This window comes from Lepisma saccharinum, chromosome 5, assembly GCF_977018435.1.
Source record: "Lepisma saccharinum chromosome 5, izLepSacc3.1, whole genome shotgun sequence".
Lineage (NCBI taxonomy): Eukaryota > Metazoa > Arthropoda > Insecta > Zygentoma > Lepismatidae > Lepisma > Lepisma saccharinum.
Window position 1 is genome coordinate 76,297,304 of NC_139233.1, and position 17,794 is coordinate 76,315,097.

At 35.5% G+C, this 17,794-nt stretch overlaps 1 long non-coding RNA gene across 1 annotated transcript; it reads left to right on the plus strand.

Annotated features, from left to right (window-relative positions):
- The first annotated feature begins 12,772 nt into the window (after window positions 1–12,772).
- LOC145988403 (uncharacterized) lies at window positions 12,773–17,164 on the plus strand. The gene is made up of 4 exons (XR_014441751.1): window positions 12,773–13,048; window positions 14,150–14,310; window positions 14,917–15,043; window positions 16,400–17,164. It is a non-coding gene; the product is annotated as an uncharacterized LOC145988403 (long non-coding RNA).
- The last annotated feature ends 630 nt before the right edge of the window (window positions 17,165–17,794 follow it).

Sequence of the window (17,794 nt, forward strand, 5' to 3'; positions counted from 1 at the left end):
TACAAAATGATGCACTAAAATTGACGGGGTGATTAACACAGCACACTAGAACGCCAAGGATTCCGGGTTCGAATCCCGATCAGGGCATCAATTTCATCACATCATCACTCATCCTCATCTTCGATATTAGCCAAAAGTGGCAGAAAATCAAAGTAAAATAAACCAAGTCAATCAATCAATCGAGCAACAGAGAAGGCAAGACGAAAATTGATTATGGAAACAAACGAATTCAAAATGGAGAAGATAATGAAAAATCGTTATTAGGAGGGAGAGACCGAAGGGATGAAAGAGGCAAATAAGGAATCTAGGAACTTCCCTACGTTATGTCTGGAGAAAGAGAGCAAGAAAGTGGCGAGTGAAAGTGATTTTTTCTTTCTTTTTTACACTGGAAAGTAAAATATATGATATCCCCTTAAAGTAAATTAAAATAGAGCATTGCTACATTTGAGACAGTGTTGTCTGCCTTCTCGAAAAAAATAGTTTTGTTTTGCACGTCAACTGGAAAAAAGTCTGGGTAGGTACGCTCATAGTGACGAGGAAAGTATAAGGTACTGGTTACGAACTCATAATAAAGGAAGAGAAGACAAAGATAAAAATTGCACTATATTTTGTAACGCATGTACACTTGCAAAGCCTAACAAAAGAAATGTAGAGTGCTCCCCTGTTCTGGCCCCACACTTTGTTTATCACTGCCGAAAGAGAGGGAGGTGGTGATGTGATCATCATCACGCCCCTGACCGCCTTTACCCCCCCCCCCCCCCCAAGTTTCCTCCAGGTGTCCTTTTGCCGCTTGCAAAGTCTCCATTGTGTTCCATTCATGCAGAACCGTGGCGGATACAGACTTTTCTGGTGGGAATTGACCACATCTTGAAATACAAAATTATTTGATATTCACATATTATTACAGGTATCGAGATGCTGAGCGTATGGCAGGGGGTCACGAGGGACGATAAAGAGTAACCGCCAAAAGGATTTACAAAACGCGAAGGACAAGCGCGAAGCAAGTTACAACATCGGGATAGGCGCAAAAAGTGCAAAAACGAAACAGGTTACTGTGCAGAAAGTTTTGCGAGAAATACAAGCTCGGCAACGACTTGCAATGCCTTGCCAACAATCAATGACTCGCACATGAGAATGAGAAATTCATGTAATCTAATCTAACCAACAGAGCTAGTCTGTTTTCCACGATTCTGGCTTCGATTGTTTTACTGATAGTCCTATGGGGCTCCCCGATCATAAAGTGGTAACGTTGTTGTCTTGTAATCAAGGAGTCCCGGGTTCGATCCTCGTTGCAGGAACATATATGGTGGTTCCGATCTCACTTTAGCTGTAGGTTCAGTCCCGATTAGCCAATCTGTGCATAAATTCGACTTAATTCAAACTTTGACAAACTGGCCTATACTTGGAGACAAGAACAAGACGGTGGGGGTTTTAGAAATCGAGACGAAACCGAAAACGAGACAGATGTCCTCGTAGGCTGTGTCACGGCTCGTCTATTCTCGCCTCTATTTGTTCTCTCACCAATTTATTCCCAGTAGAGAGATAAGACAACAATCTCGGCTCGGGAAAACTTTCAGGAAAAAAAAATCTCAATTTTTCAAATTCATCTTCGAAATTACCCTCTCCTGAGCAAGAAATCCCTCTACCTACCACACTGACGCAACGTACCCTCCTGTCAAGATCAATCCTCTTCAAAAATAACCCCCCCCTCCCCTTTCCCCTGCCGAACTTTTGAGCTTCGGATTCCTTTCCCTTTTCTCTTTGACAAGACATCAGAACCTGTCCTTGTTTTCCTTTGTTGTCCCACCCGCATCCATCTTTCTTCCCTCCCCCGCCTCCTCTCTGTAGCCTAAACGTCTACATTGTTTCGTCCAGGTGCGGTTGAGTCATTCAAGAGGCTGTAAAACAGGAAAAATTTCTCTCCGATTTTCGGAAACCAGAAATCTCCTCCCTCCCCCTCAAATCTTGAGACGTTCATTCACTGTTCTACCTCGCAGGTGCATGGCTAGTGGTGTCCATTCTTTCCTCGGACCCCACCCGCTTTTATTGATCCCCATTGGGGACCTTGAAAGAATTTGGACTCCCTTTGGTTCTTCGGATGCCGATTTGGGGTTTTGTTCCGCAGCGAATTGCTTCAAGAGGTTTACTTTCTACTCCACGGTATTGTCACCAGTCCAAAGAAAAACTTGTTATGAAGAAAGGAAAATGGAGAGATACTCAAAGCATCATAACATACCACCATTTCCGGTCACTACTTTTGCGGTACATACTTCCATTGGGTTGATTTAGTTTATTCAACGTTCACGCACGCTGGAAATATATTTCAGGGGGGTCCGAATCAAGTGCCTCAGAAATGATGATGAGATAATAATAATCGTTTATTTTAAGTGTTGAGAACAGTATGAAACCTATACAGCACTAAGTCAAATACAAAAGTAGAAAGTTACACGAATAAAATAACATAACATAACAAGTTAGCATATTTACACTTCGGTTTACAGTTTTAAACGAGATCTATTATATCTCTGATACTAATAATTGTTTATTGTTATATAATACATAATTATAAAATAAAACAGTGGATCCTACAATCTTATACATCAACATAAATTCAAATTGTAGGTTTCAACAAGATCAGCTACTAAAAATATGGCCTTGTTTAGGATGTGAGAATTGAGATATACCATGGGAATATCTGGGAATTTTATAAGCTATATTATTCAAAAAGTATTCACTGTCAACTTAGAAAGTTAATATCTTCTCTACAAAATTTTTCCTTTTCAATTTTCTTCTTTCTTCTAAAAAAAAACATATTCAACTGTGTTAATCATTCAGAGTAATGTTGGTCATAGTAATTTTTTTTTTAAACTTTGTGCATAATTACCTGATAAAAAGTTTTTGAACTGATTCAACTTTTTGAAGGTGACTAATTGCAGTCAGAAACAATAATTCATTTGCATATTCAAGAATAGGACGAACTATCGTTTTATACAGGAATATTAAGGTATCTTCTTTTTTAAAAACTTTCCATGAGAAAAATATATAACCAAGCATTCTCTTTGCTTTTTTTGCAAATTTCTGAAATGTGTTCATCAAATATGAGAGAGGAGTCTATTAATATTCCTAAGTCTTTATGATTGTCGCACACTTGGATTTTATTTTGATAAATACAATAATTGGAGACTATATAATGAACTTTCTTAGTACATCTTAAAACTTTACACTTTTTCAAGTTAATTTTCATTTCATTAATCTTGCACCAATATGTCATTCTATCGAGATCAGCCTGAAGTTGAGCGACATCATTATTTGTTAAAATACTCTTAAAAATTTGTATATCATCTGCATATAGTAAACATGTGCTAGATTTAAAACATAATGTAATATCATTGATAAAAGCAGCGAACAGAATTGGGCCAAGTGGCGACCCTTGAGGTACTCCACAAAGTATTTCTTTTTTAGAAGAAGATGTTTCACCAGTCTTAACAGAGAAACTTTTATTTACTAAAACGTTGGAAAGCCATTTCAGAAATCGTGGTGATAATCCTATTTGGTCGAGTTTGTATTAAATTAATAGCTGATGGCTGACACTATCAAAGGCTTTAGCCAAATCAATAAATAAAATATTGGTCTGGGATTGCTTCCTAATGTTAGATTTAAGAGAGTCTATTAAAACCAATACATTTGTAATAGTAGGCCTTTTTCTAAAAAAAAACATGCTGATTTCCATCAATATATTATTTAAAAGAAAAGGACAAATAGTCAGCAATTATGTGTTCAAAAATCTTTGCCATGGAGTTTAATATAGTAATTGGTCTATAATTATTAAGATCATTGGCTCTTTCATCTTTGTTTTTAGTTACAGGTACAATAAACACATTTTTGCAGATATCTGGAAATATTCCAGAAGTAAGTGACATGTTGTAAATTTTAGTTAACAATGGTACAAAAACATCTTTGTTTGCTTTCAAAATAAAATTAGGTATTTCATCAGGACCTATTGGACACCTGCCTTTTAGTTTTTAATTGTATGACTTACATCCTTTTCCAAGATAACAGGTACATCAATTAAGTTGGTATATGAACGAAGATTAATATTTTTAAAATTTACATGAATTCTTTTTGAGAAAGATTTGTGAAAAAGCTCACTAAAAGCATTAGCAATATCATATTCATTGAACAGTACATCATTATCATAAATAATTTCAGTGATAGTATTTTTTCTCTTCTTTCTATTAAAGTGAAACCAAAAGGCAGTCTTGTCACCATTAACATTGTTTTCTAATGAGGAGTAGTAATGCTCCTTTACATTAGAATATTCCTTTTTAACATCTTTCCTTAATTGGGAATAAGTAATGTAATATTCACCCTTATTTGTAAGTTTAAATTTATCAGGATACCGTCTCTTTTTATTGATCATTCTCTTTAGTTTCCTTGTCATCCAAGGCAGTTGATTGTTTGTTCTTTTAACTTTTGAAGGAATATTGTTCTTTAATATTGCATACACATTTCTAGTCAGTTCCATAACAGATTGTTGTACATCATTAGATATTTCAACCATATATGGTAAATGCAACAATTCATTATAAACATTCACATAATCACCTCTGGCGAAATTAAGACATCTATAAATATTATTTTTCCTTGTATCTGTATTGTCTTTTTTTGACCTATCCAATTCAAAATAAAATGAGAACGGTGGATGAAACTTATCAATTTTAGATAAAGGATGTTCATTAAAACTAATGTTACAAGTGGAAATGTTAGTGAGTGGAAGATCTAAAACATTAAAAGGCAGTGAAGGGTCATACGATACATTGTGCTGAACTAGTTGAAAGTGTTGCGATTTCAACAATTTTTTCAGCTTTCCTTTTAACATAATAATTAGAGCAATACAAATTTCCAGTAGCCCAGTCAATTCCACCAGCATTAAAATCTCCAACTAAAATTATTTTATTGTGTTTCATTAACATCTCTTGAACTACCCAATCAAAGTAGTTTGCAAACAAGTCACAGTTTAAATCAGGTGGCAAGTAATGCAATCCTATTATGGTTGGATCAGAATTAATAGACAGTAATTTTACCCAAATTATATCCAATTCTGTAAAAGGTGATTCCAAAACCATAAACTGAACCTTGTTTTTTATAAACAAAAGACAACCACCACCACCAGATTTATGTTCGTTTAAATCCAGATTTTTATCTTTTCTGAGCACCCTGTACATAGGATCTAAATCTATAAAATAATCTCTATCTTGTTTACACCAACTTTCTGTAAGAAAAATTATATCATAATTTTCAATATTTATATTGTTTACTAATGTTTCAAATTTGGTGTTAATTCCTCTAACATTCTGATAAAAACATTTAATCATATTATTACTGACGGAAGAACCACTTAGTTTTTTGAAGTTGAGTTTTCTCCAGACTTATTGTATCAGATACACTTTTGTCTTTGTTGGCAACTATATTGTCATTTTTCAATTAGCCATAAAACCTTGTTACTAATACCCCTTTAGGCCAGATATTTTCATCGAATAGTACATCATAGTCATCCTGGGAAACCGCTACATGAAAAGAAGAGTAAGAGTCATATTTAGTTTTCAGCCTTGTACATACCATTTTCTTTACGGAAGAAGTTTCAGCAATGTATTGCTGAAGGTCAGTATTTGAAACTTCAGGATGAAGTCGAGTCACAAATAGAGCTCTCTGAGGAAAAGGATTGCGTTGCACTGCTAACCTAGTAGATGGATTCTGATCTTGCACTGATTTCTTCACGTTCACCTGTTTGTTTACATTTTGCAAGGTTGAAGCTTGACGAGTGTTTTTGGATGTATTTAAAACCTGGTTATTTTCTATCGACTGCACTGATTGACCTAGAAACTTATCAGATCCCTTATCTGTGAGTTTTGTGAGCTACTGTAGATAAAGGTAAACAAGGAGTACTGCAGGACATTCCGATTGTGTTTTGTTTTTCTTTCGGAAGATTCGTTTGAATTACGTGTGCATAAGTGTTTTGTGGAATCCTTTTTTCTTCGGTTTTCATTAGATCTTCATTCTATTCTTTCAATACAATCACTTCGGCTTTAAGAGATTGAATTTGATCACTTAAATTCTGCACTGTCGAGATCAATGTTGACATAATGTCTTTAACATGGCAGCAACTGACACAGTTTACATTACCTGGCTTTTGTCCTCCAAGTTGGTGTTCTTGATCAATATCATCTTCATCACTATTATCACTATGTATTGCCATTTCTTCATTATTTTCGCTATTTATGTCCATGTTTTCATTGGCACTATCGCGAGTAGCGATGATGATGATGATAATAATAATAATATAAGTGTTTAAATTTAAATAATTACATTACATTAAAATAATGTTAATTAATATTATATTGTTATTATTTATTCGAAAAAATTATGAATACAGATAAAATCCATTTTATTTTTTGAATAGTTAAAAAGACGGTATAAGAATCGAGATATAACAGCCCGTATTCATTATCTAACTTACGTGTAGTTAAAGTCGCCAACATGTGTCGCCCCTGTCAACACATACTTTTTCAGGCACTAAAAACTATTCAATCTGTATTATATTAATCTATGTTGGAATCTTTTTTTAAAAAATGTGTTATTGTTAATGTAATGAATTGTTGAACTTAAATCAGGGGAAAATGATGAAACTATGGAAATATTAAACAACTATGTAATAACCATGGTAAATTGTAAACAACAATATGATATAAAAGAGCTAGACTTTTGTGAGTCTGCGGGACATTCTCCTGGTTGCCGAAAGGTTGATGGTTCAGGGGACGTTGGGGAATATCTTGCTTCAATCTTCGGATTGGCTGGTGTACTTGTACTCCATTTTGGCGGATATTCACAAACCCAACTCTGAATAAGGTGTTCTCCTGCATCATCAAAAGACCAGGGTTTTAAACTTCGGTATAACTAATAGGTTTAGGCCTACAAGTTATACCGGGTGAATTGTCTGTTTGGAAAAGTGTTTGTATAACATCGAAAGTTCAAATAAATCTTCGAGTAAAAGATCTTAAGGATCTTTCATTTCAACCTGCATAGGTGATAATTAAAATTAAATCCTACACCACAGACCTCGCAAGGGCTTGGTCCTACTAACCCTTAGAAGCCTTTGAGAAGTCCGATAAAAGGGTTATAACCAGACTAAACTAAAAGCCCTAAAGGCAGAAGGTGCGTGTCAAACATTTGTATAAAGACAACTAGCCTGGCAAGGAAATTAATGTCAAGAACATAAAGAATAACAAAAGGTTGTTAGATCCAGTTGAAGAAAAGTATAATTCTTGATTGATATTTTATGCATATTATTAAAGGTAGTGAGTAGCGTGCATAAATCATCTTTGGTACTGTCATTCAGAGTCGCATGATTCCAATCTAATCCTTGCCTTCCAATAAGTTCAGCGGAAAAAATTAGCCATACAACAAATGCGAAAAAAAAGTATAATTTCATTATTTAAATTGCATGGTAAGTCTTTCGAGGGGGTGTCCGGACATTTAGACACCCTTTCCCTTAAATATGTCCTTGTCAACGTAGCATTTCTGCAACTTTTGGCGAATCGCTGCGATGGGATGAACTGAGGATTCACGACACTACTGACAGTCCAGATGACAAAGCCTTGTTGGCCTTCAACACATTGCAGTCACCCAAGTGACGTTGAACTTTTGAGTGCCCATACACGCTTCCAGTACATTCTCTTAATAATTTTAGTAACATACAAATGTATTTCTACAATAGGACTTGGCCCGCTTGCTGGCTGAGTGCGATGAGTGGTCGATCTCGCCTCCGAAAATCCCTGGTTCGAGTCTCTACCTGGGCATGGGTGTTCGTTGTGAGTATCCTTCATCAGTTTCATCTAACCATCATCCATCCTCATCGTCGCGATTAGCTAAAAGTGGCAAAAAGGGGACTAAAAGAACAAAAATACGAAAGTACTGCTATTCTTAAAATTGCACATGCTGACATTCTAGAGAAACTCGTGTTTCTTTCAGGAGGTGGTTACGAAGGCAAAGTAGAATTGATATTATCGAATGTCGAGAAATAATACAGTACAGATGGGCTAAAAAGGAGGGTTTATGGCCGAGCGCGTTAAGTGGTAGACTTTCGATATCACCAAATGAAAAACAGAATTATTGACAGCATTAAATCTAATAATCCAATAAAACCTTGGATTAATGCAAGGGCACAAACGATACACGTGAATTCGTCACTCGTCAGTATCATTGGAACCAGATTTACTTATTCTAGGGCACAGTTTCACTGTTTTCAAAAACAAAATGTTAAGCCAAAGATACAAGGAAATTCTAACATCATTAAACCTAACACTGCTTTTTGTTAGTAACAACTCTTAGTATGTACACTAAAATAGCGAAAGAACACGCCGAAAATAACTATCAGCACCAAACCTAACGAACTACGTAAAATTATAGCTGCTGTTTTGGAAAGTCGTTTTGGGTGCTATATTCACTTGCGCGAAGCCTTCGGACTGTTCCGCTACATGGTAAAATAACACGTTAAGGTAACAGTCTTACTTCCGAGAGCCAAGATAAACTGAAAACGTTCATAAACAGCAACATCCTCAGAAACCATGCAAGATATTTCACTTTCTGTAGGGGATACAGAGGATCACGGGTACCTATTTCCCCTCTCCCCTGGCGTCGCCACTGTGTTAGACGTGCAAATTGAATTTCTTTATTCTTTAAAACTGCCATATAATGAGTGGAGTGTTGCACTTGCATTTTCACACTATTTCAAATTAAAAAAATATAATTAGTACCCAGAAATAATTGTATTGAGAAAACTTATACCATAAGAACCTATAACACTTGCAAACTGATAAAAACTAATGTTTCCACCCTGAAAAATGCGATGAGCAAATGGAATCTACTCGGATATTAATATTTTTTAAAAATCTAAACATCTCAATATCTCGTGGTAATACACTTTGTTTCTAGTGAAAAACATTAATTACTGAGATATTATAAGGCCGAAGTGTAACACACTATAGGTCGTTGTTGTTGTATTTCCTTCTTGTGTGACATTCTAACAACATGCCCAATGATGTTCTGTTTTGCACAGAAGTCTAGAAAAGAAGTGAAGTGAGACCCTACAGTCTACACAAGCAATTCTCAACCATCTTGTTTACTGCAACATCTACGTAGATAGCACCCGTTATCTGTTGCAACTTGAGCTTATTAACTTGAATGCAAAGCCATATAACCTACAATTGTATAGCAACTACAAAAATGCACATGAAGTTACGGAAAGGAATTCCAGCGCTTACCTGCATTGTAGCGTATATCAACTTCCCCTCTTCATTTGTCACTTTACACAATCGTACCTGCATTATCAGTAAAATATACGTCGTCAAATTAACCGAGAAACTATTCAAAACGCTTGCAAACAATATTCCAGATGCAGGGTGCGTTCTTATCTTGCTTAGCTAAGGATTACATAACTTGAAATCACCTCCAATGCTGCACGGAATGGATGATTCACGTAGAACGACAGTAGTGCCACCTATAAGGATTATGAAGCTCCACAACCGAAACTCTGGTGAAACCTTCAGTTCGAATGTACATTTGTTGGCGCACAAAAGCACGACAAAAAAGTAGACCTGCATTCTCATTATATTCTTCTATTCAGTATTATTTTTAAAAACAAAGATATAACAACAACTATCAGTTGGGATGTTTTGCGAAAACGCAGAAAAACCGTACGTTGAGTTGTTAACAACTTAATATAAGATGTACCTCCTATTTTGTACACATTTTTTTTGGGAAAAACCTTTGTGACTTAATATTATAATTAATTTACAGTATTTTAAATACAAAGTAATATGTACCCCTACTTTCAACTTTTAACTTTGAAAGCGCATTCGCATCCGTGTGTATGAACTCTGACTGGAATGCTCTCTCTAACTCAGAACAGAGAGAATTTCCTGAAATGAAGGCAATCAGAAACTGAGTATCGGCGTACAAAAGACGCACCTTGTTTTTCAGACCGATTTTTAAAGGAAGAAAGTGCATCTCATACCCCGACAAATACAGTAATTCATATGCAAAAACAGAAATTATTCAGTTCTTAGAGCAGAGAAATGGACGTAACTACAATAACTATTGAATACTTGCAGATTGAGTGATTCACGAGTTCAGGAGTTAGAGGAAAACCATAAGTTCAAAGGAATCTCAATTGAAACACCGATAAGTGATGAACAAATCAACTTTCAAGCCTTTGGAAATATATTTTTTCCCCAAACTTTGGTGAACAATATGAAGAACAGTTCTGAAGACTTCGTTTTCATTCGGGATGTATAACTGAACAGACGCACGTGGGTGAACGTTGAACGTGTGTTTTCAAGCGAAATCATATGCACGTAACCAGTTAAAGATTTCTGCACCCACAAAGAAAATTCAATGCACATTCCAAACACAGTCAAATAACTTACGAAGTCAATCAAAATTGTACGACTGGCTCAATGCCATGATACTAACTTTAACAGATCAGATAAATCATTTAGAAGTTTGAACGCAGTTCAAACATGCTTTTTCGTTCAGTAAATGGACATTCGGTCTTTGCTTTGATGCAAAAGAAATTTCAACAAACACGTAGTGCCTTTGACAAATCAACTGGCAAAACCATGTAACCGACGAGTCAATATCTTAATTTTCTTAGAGTTAGGTTTTAGAATTTAATTTAGAAGGGTTTTGTTCTCCATTCGATATCAAAGTTAGATAATCTGTGGTTAGATTTAAGCAATTAACCAATTATAAGTATACTAAAATATACTGAATGCGAGGTTTAAATTAATAGAATGGAAACCTACAAATAGTTTTATGTGGAGCTATTGGTAAACATCAATAAGATCTACGATCTAATAAAAATCACAATCTGTTAAAATCACAGTTTGTATCCTGACTAAATGACTGACAAATACCAAAGATACAAAAGATAAAGTTTCATAATGACACCAAGGAGAGTGTATTGAAGGGGACTCAATAAGGGATAGTAAACGGGTATTAGTTGACAAGTAGTGTTTTTCTAGGTGCAAAAACACACTGTTTCTCATGAAATTCCATACCTAAAGGAACAACATGTCAAGAATGAAAAGTAGTAACAGTTCCATGAAGTAACATGCAGATTTCTACGTGTGGAATAAGAAAATTACATACTCTGATTTCCGTAACAACGGTTAACCATAAAAGCTAGAATAGCAGCGTAAAATAATATTAATGATAATAAAAATACAAATCGTAACAGGAATATGCAATGTTAAAACCTTGAAATCGAGCAAAACATTATAATTTGTCGCCAAATCCGTCGGCATCCTTTTCGCCACCATCGCTTGAAATTAATTCCGTACAGAACGAACAAGAAATTGTACATTCTTCAGCATGGATAGTCAACTTGTAATCTTGCCACAATAAGTCATGGAAACATAACGAAGAAAAAAAGAAGATAGAGCAGAAACACCTACCCATCATCTTCTTCTTGTACGGTTCTTCTTTATGCAGTCGTTCAAGAATAAAAATGTACAGTGTATATTTGTATAATCGCCCCTAGTGCATTCCGTTACAAGAATGGCAATAATTCTCATACCTTCTTAACGTCATCGTGGACCAAGCCACGCTATCAATCGTATAAAAGGAAACAATCACGCATAGAATCTGCTGCGACAACAGGCCATGCGAAAGTCACATAAAAAGGATACTGGAATGGTCCGGCTTTTCATTGCGTTACCGATACCTTCTTTTTTTGTACTGGGCATGAATTGTGTCCAGCTAGACACACACACACGCTATACAATTGCCACTTTCCCGAAAGCCCCAATCCTGAAAAATAACCTCTGCTTCTCTTTATGCTCCATTCAGTGATGAACTATGAAGCAATTTCTTAGTGCCCACTCGCATTCAACGCAGTATTTAGTTGCATTGTTGGCTGGATGGTAGGGGCTTTGTGATGCCTCGCACCAGGGGTCTTCCAACTCAGTTTCTTCTGGACATATCTCATGGAAGGATCAAAAGGGTGTGTTGTAGCTGGTTCCTTCGTGTCTGCCGCGACAAGTTCCCCCCACCTTTTCCGCCCTGTTTTCAGGTCCCCAATCACCATTTCACCTACCGACAAACCAGTCACCCCACCGGATTGGGCGGAAGGGTGGGAATCAGGTGCTTCCGAGGGTAGTTCAGCGTTGCCAGTGACTGTATAAATTTCGTTCGGCGAGCATATTTGTCGTTCTGCAACCACGACGGTGAGAATAACGACACAATTAACACGAATACTTGGAAATAAAATATAAGGTATAAGCGTAGTGGTAACGTCGTCGCTTTGTAATCAAGGAGTCCCGGGTTCGATTTCCTGTGGAGGTACATTACACAGTGGTTCGGATCCCACTTTAAACTGTAGGTCCAGTCCCGATTAGTCTTTCTGTGCATAAAGTCGACTTAAAACAACAATTCACAATTCAATTCAACTGAAAAGAATAATACTTGCCAATGATTTTTATTCAACAGATCCGTCTACAATTCATGCTCAGGTCTATAATGTTATATTATACCCTTTCGATTAAGTGATTCAATATTTTTTCAAATATTTACAGTCTTGTCAATTATATTTCAAATAATTTATAACAGCAGCAATCATATACAACACTCTATGATATAGAAACCGGAACCCCTGGCGTCGTAAAACGCTGTGCTGACACCATTCCTTCACAGAGGTCGGCTCCATCCAGGGGCCTAAGTCTTGAACTGTCAACACGTTAAGGTCTAACGAGTTCGTGACGTTTTTGTCAAGAAAGGCTAACGAATGCCATTTAGTGTAGTCTCCACTCTTCGTTAACGAATACGGTTACGGACGCGCTAACAGAAAACGAGTGGAACCTACTCACAAGCCAGGCACCTACCGAGTTCGTTCACGGCTGCAGATTTTCAAGATGGACACTATCAGCTGTTGCGGATGATGGTTTTGAAGAAAGAAGAATTGCAAGCCCACTTCGTTTCAGTCGTATTTCGAGTAAGTACGTCATGTTAGTATGTTATTAATATTATTGGGTATGAACATAAGGACAATTGGAACAAATCTGGGGGAGAGTGAAATACGTACGTATTGTGAATTGTTGCTACGATGTACCTAAAGAATTAAATACTTCGTGCCATTTTCCTTCTTATTGTTAATTACATTGTTCCACGTACTTTGTAAGAATTAGAGCTGATATTTTTGCAACATTCCTTAAGCTTAGCAATCGCGAAATAAAATACTACTGCAAAATATATTTTGTTACACCTGGGAAATGTATGCCAACATTCCACCAACGTCACATCAAAATGTAAAATAACGATGCCGCACAAAATAAGAACAATTAATTTTCTGCAACATATTGTCCTGTTGCAACCAGTAAATGAAATTACGGTACTATAAAATACATCAATTAGGCACCACTACCATATGTTATATATAGGGGGGAAAAAATGGTACACATGATTTATACAGTACGTGAACTGATGATAAAGATTTTAAAGGAAATTTTGACACTATGTTTTAAGTTGTATTAATTGCAGGTCGAGTGTACTAAATTACGTACTCCCTCGAATTTCCAGGAAAAATTCCCCATGGAAAGATTAACTGTTGTTAAGACTATATCAGAAGCTTGGGGGCATAGAAACGTATATTTACAGAGTTACGGACATTAGAATTAATCCCAAATCTATTTTTTTATCACGACGGGAATGTAAAATTATCTTTTTTTTTTATTGTAATCACAAAATCTAACCTAAACGCCTAAGCACCAGTAAAAGTGAAAGTACTCCATTCGGTTGCCCAGACACTGGTGAGAGAAAACCTTTTTTTGTGACAAAAATGTCATTAGTAATGTATATATGTGTGTGTGCATGGGAGGGGGTACTTGGTATACTGTATTCATAACCATCAATTGAAAAGGGGAAAATATTTTTTTTCTATATGAAACCACTCAGTTTAACTACCTTATGTCATGTGTTGATAGTGGGTAGCATGAATTTATTTTAAGCATGAAAATCTTTGAGTCAGTGGGAACTGTTTGATAGAAGTTTCCTTGTAAGAGAATTTATATTTATTTTTTCTGAAATAATTTTATAGGTGCTAGAAGCTCTCATTTTCACAACATGGAGGTACCAGCCAGATGGTTATAGGTCTTTAATCAATTTATAAGCAAGTGTGCAGTGCTATGGTGGTTATTGCTCCTCACAATGGATGAAGTTCCCAATGATACAAGCAGATCAGCTGGATGTTAAAAGGAGGTAAGATAGTGTACGTTATTTTTGTTTCATTATAATAACACCTATTGACATCCATCATGTGGTGGGTTTTAGACAGCTTCTACAATAAAATGTAATAAAACATAAATACTGAAATGAGTGGCTGACTGGCCATGTAGGTAGGTATATTGTGCAAGTGAACATGCTAGTTTATTTTCAATACTATCCATATAGTTCTGGATTAGCAAACAAATTTGTATCACTTTTTATCTCGTATTCCTATTTGCATGGACAAAACAATACAATTATAATTGTTAAGACAAACCAAATCAAAGGTGCTCATGGCAATAACAGTTCCAGAGTGATATACTTTTAATATTTTATTATTTTTTATTGGAACACAGTAAAAGGTGAATTTGTGGGGTTTTCAAAACAGTTGCTATTTTCAAATAAATCAGAAGTAAACAACTGAGTAATGTGTAACATCAGATGGATGGTATTTCTCATTCAGAATAACATGAATATATATATATATATATATTTTTTAAAAAAATCATTAACTTTGTGCAGTATCTTATTATGATCAATACCTCAACTTGTTAACCCAATTATTTGTGCAAAAGTTACAGTACTTTTCCTCTTTTGCAGATAGCCGATTAAAATGAAAATATTGTGACTACTCTCGGTATCCAGGGTGGACGCATGAGGAATTCCAACATCAGATACTTTTGTCAATATAAGAATAAGGCAGGTACAAGGAACACTTGGCTGTTAGGTATGTAGATGTTCTAAGTCTGGAATAATTATTGTTAATAATTTTTCCATGAAGTATTTAAATTGCACTCATCTCATATATGAACTGCATTATTAAAGATGTGAAGTATTATGTTTATTACCATTACTGTATTATGAATACATGTGCAGTGTTGTTTCATAATTATCTATATTCTACAATAAGTCTAGTATTCTCTTCTCTCACCTTTTTATTATTACAAAATGTGCATTATCCGTAAATTTTAAACTTAAACATTTCTGAGTTCTTCAAATGTTATCAAAACATTTTATTCTTAGATACAAGTAGTAATAATAATAATAAGAAGAAACCCTACCAGTGTACAACAAGACCATGCTAGGGACAATTTTATGTGGAAGCATTTTTATTAATAGAAATGTTACGTGAATGTTTCATAAAATCATATAACTATTTTTATTCCAGACAATACTTTTCATGGAAGCCTTCACATAACATTCACAGTTAGCATAATCTATAATGTTTGCCACACAATGAGCATGTGATTAAATATGATACATGTTTAATTTGGATATGAATAACAAGATTACTGAAATGTAATAGAATTTGTAGAATGTAAATTGAGGATGTTGTAGGCAAGTTTATAAAACACCTAGGAGTCATAACACATTAGCCCCGTCTAGTTGACTGCACTTTTTGACTCTCTTTGCACTGAAGCGTCTAGTTGGTTGCACGGTGCAACACTGAGTTGTCTAGTTTGTTGATTTGGAGTCAAGTAGTGTATTTGGTGTCTGCACTACCTTTCGGACTGGTGTATGGTCACGTGGTGTGTGCTAACTAATCAAATGACCGTTCAAAGCAGCAGACAGGCATTTGTTGAATCTTCTTAACTGGAACACTGCTTTCCGTCTAGTTGGTTGAACGTGATTTCCTTGCACTACTCTTGACACTGGATACACCTACACTGCACAGAGTGTAAAAAAGTGCAGCAACTAGATGGGGCTATTACATGTTCATTTGTTCAACATTCCATTTGCTATGGAAATAGAGCTTTTGTGGAACACTTGCGTATTTTTGGAAGTCAAACATTGACATTGCGATTTAAACGAAAGTACTCAAAATTTATATAAATGTGGCACTTTAGAGGATTGCCAAATTTAACATACAGTTTGTTTCATAAGACACTGGGGGGACCATCACCGGATATGTGCACTTTAGATGTTTTGAAGTAAAGCAATAGATTATAGAAGTGCTCATAAGTTAATACTTGAATTCCTGCTGATCCTTTAAAATCTTTTAAGTGAAGTTACTTTCAATTGTTATTGGGATATTTATTATCTACAGTGGAAACTCAGGACAGGCCTTTCTTTATCTTTGCAGGTAACAGTGGGTATCCAGAGGACCATGGGTCATGACACCAATAGATGGTGCTGGTGAAAACACTCTTGAGGTGCATAGCTGTCTAATGCCATTTGGACCATTGGCATCCTAAAACAAAAATGGAGGTGTCTTTTAAAGAACATGGTGCTTCACTATCACCCTCCTATGGCAACAAAAATCAAAGATGGAGGGATGGAAGAAAATTCAGTTTTCCTATCCACTGTCAACTCTGCATGTGTGTGTGTGTGTGTGAATCTTCAGATGTGCTTTAATGTTATTAAGTTTGTGTGAAATAGGTTTTCTGTGACATTCTTTTTGAAATATAACATTGTAACGGTACACCAGAACTTTATTTCAATATTGTTAGCAGTGCCAATTCCTCACTTATTTCATTTAATTATTGAATACTTTAAATGGTTCACTTATTTATTTTTACTACCTGCTGGAAAGTTTTCTTGAAGATTGGGACTCAACCAACAGAAAACTAAATATCTGCTTGAGCCAGAATTTTCAGATAATTTTTCAGTAAAATGCACATCAGCCATTTCATATGGCTTGGATGGCTGTTACCTTAAAATATATTTCTTTAAAGAAAGGAGATTTATATTTTCATATGCAAGATGAAACATGAAAAGGTTTATTTTATTCTGTTTAAAGCTTCCCCTTTGCAACAGTTTTTAAGCCTTGTTTGTCGTTATGAAATATCAATGTACTTCATTGCCTTAGTTACTTTTGCCATAAAGTAGTGTGTTGTTGTAGAACATTGTTATTGCAAGAGCTGTAACAGAACACACAAAAGGGTTTTCCTGAAGTTTTAGAAAGCTGATATTACATGCAAAGTTCCCATGTAGTCAGTTTTTTTTTTTTAACTATGCCTTTTCTGTGTACAAAAGGTCTGCATCAGTGTGTATCTGATTTCATGAATACATGTTTCATAATGTACACAATCACCTCCCACTTGATTTAGAAAAGTTTCATTGCAAATATATTTTTCAGTGCTGTTCTATCTGAAATTGGTTTACTTTACTCATTTGCTCACTGACAGTTCAAGCCTCTTCATTGGTGTATTGGAAATGTTGCATGTTGCCATCTTGTAATCAAGGGATTCCATGTTCAATACTCAGCAGAGGCACTTAATGGTTCAGATACCACTTTAAACTGTAGCTTCTTTGTGCATAAAGACGACCTCATGTCATATGTTGCCGTGTGAGAACCAGAGGAACATAACTCTAAAAAAGCCGTGTTTGGAATCAGATTCACCCATGTCCAGCTTTTCTCATTAGTGGTAAAGAGGATTTAAGTATCTTCAAATTACTGACTTTTTTATATTCAGACATAATCACTCGTGAAAATTACATAAATTTAAGTTAGGTCCAACTGGTTCTCGTACAACAA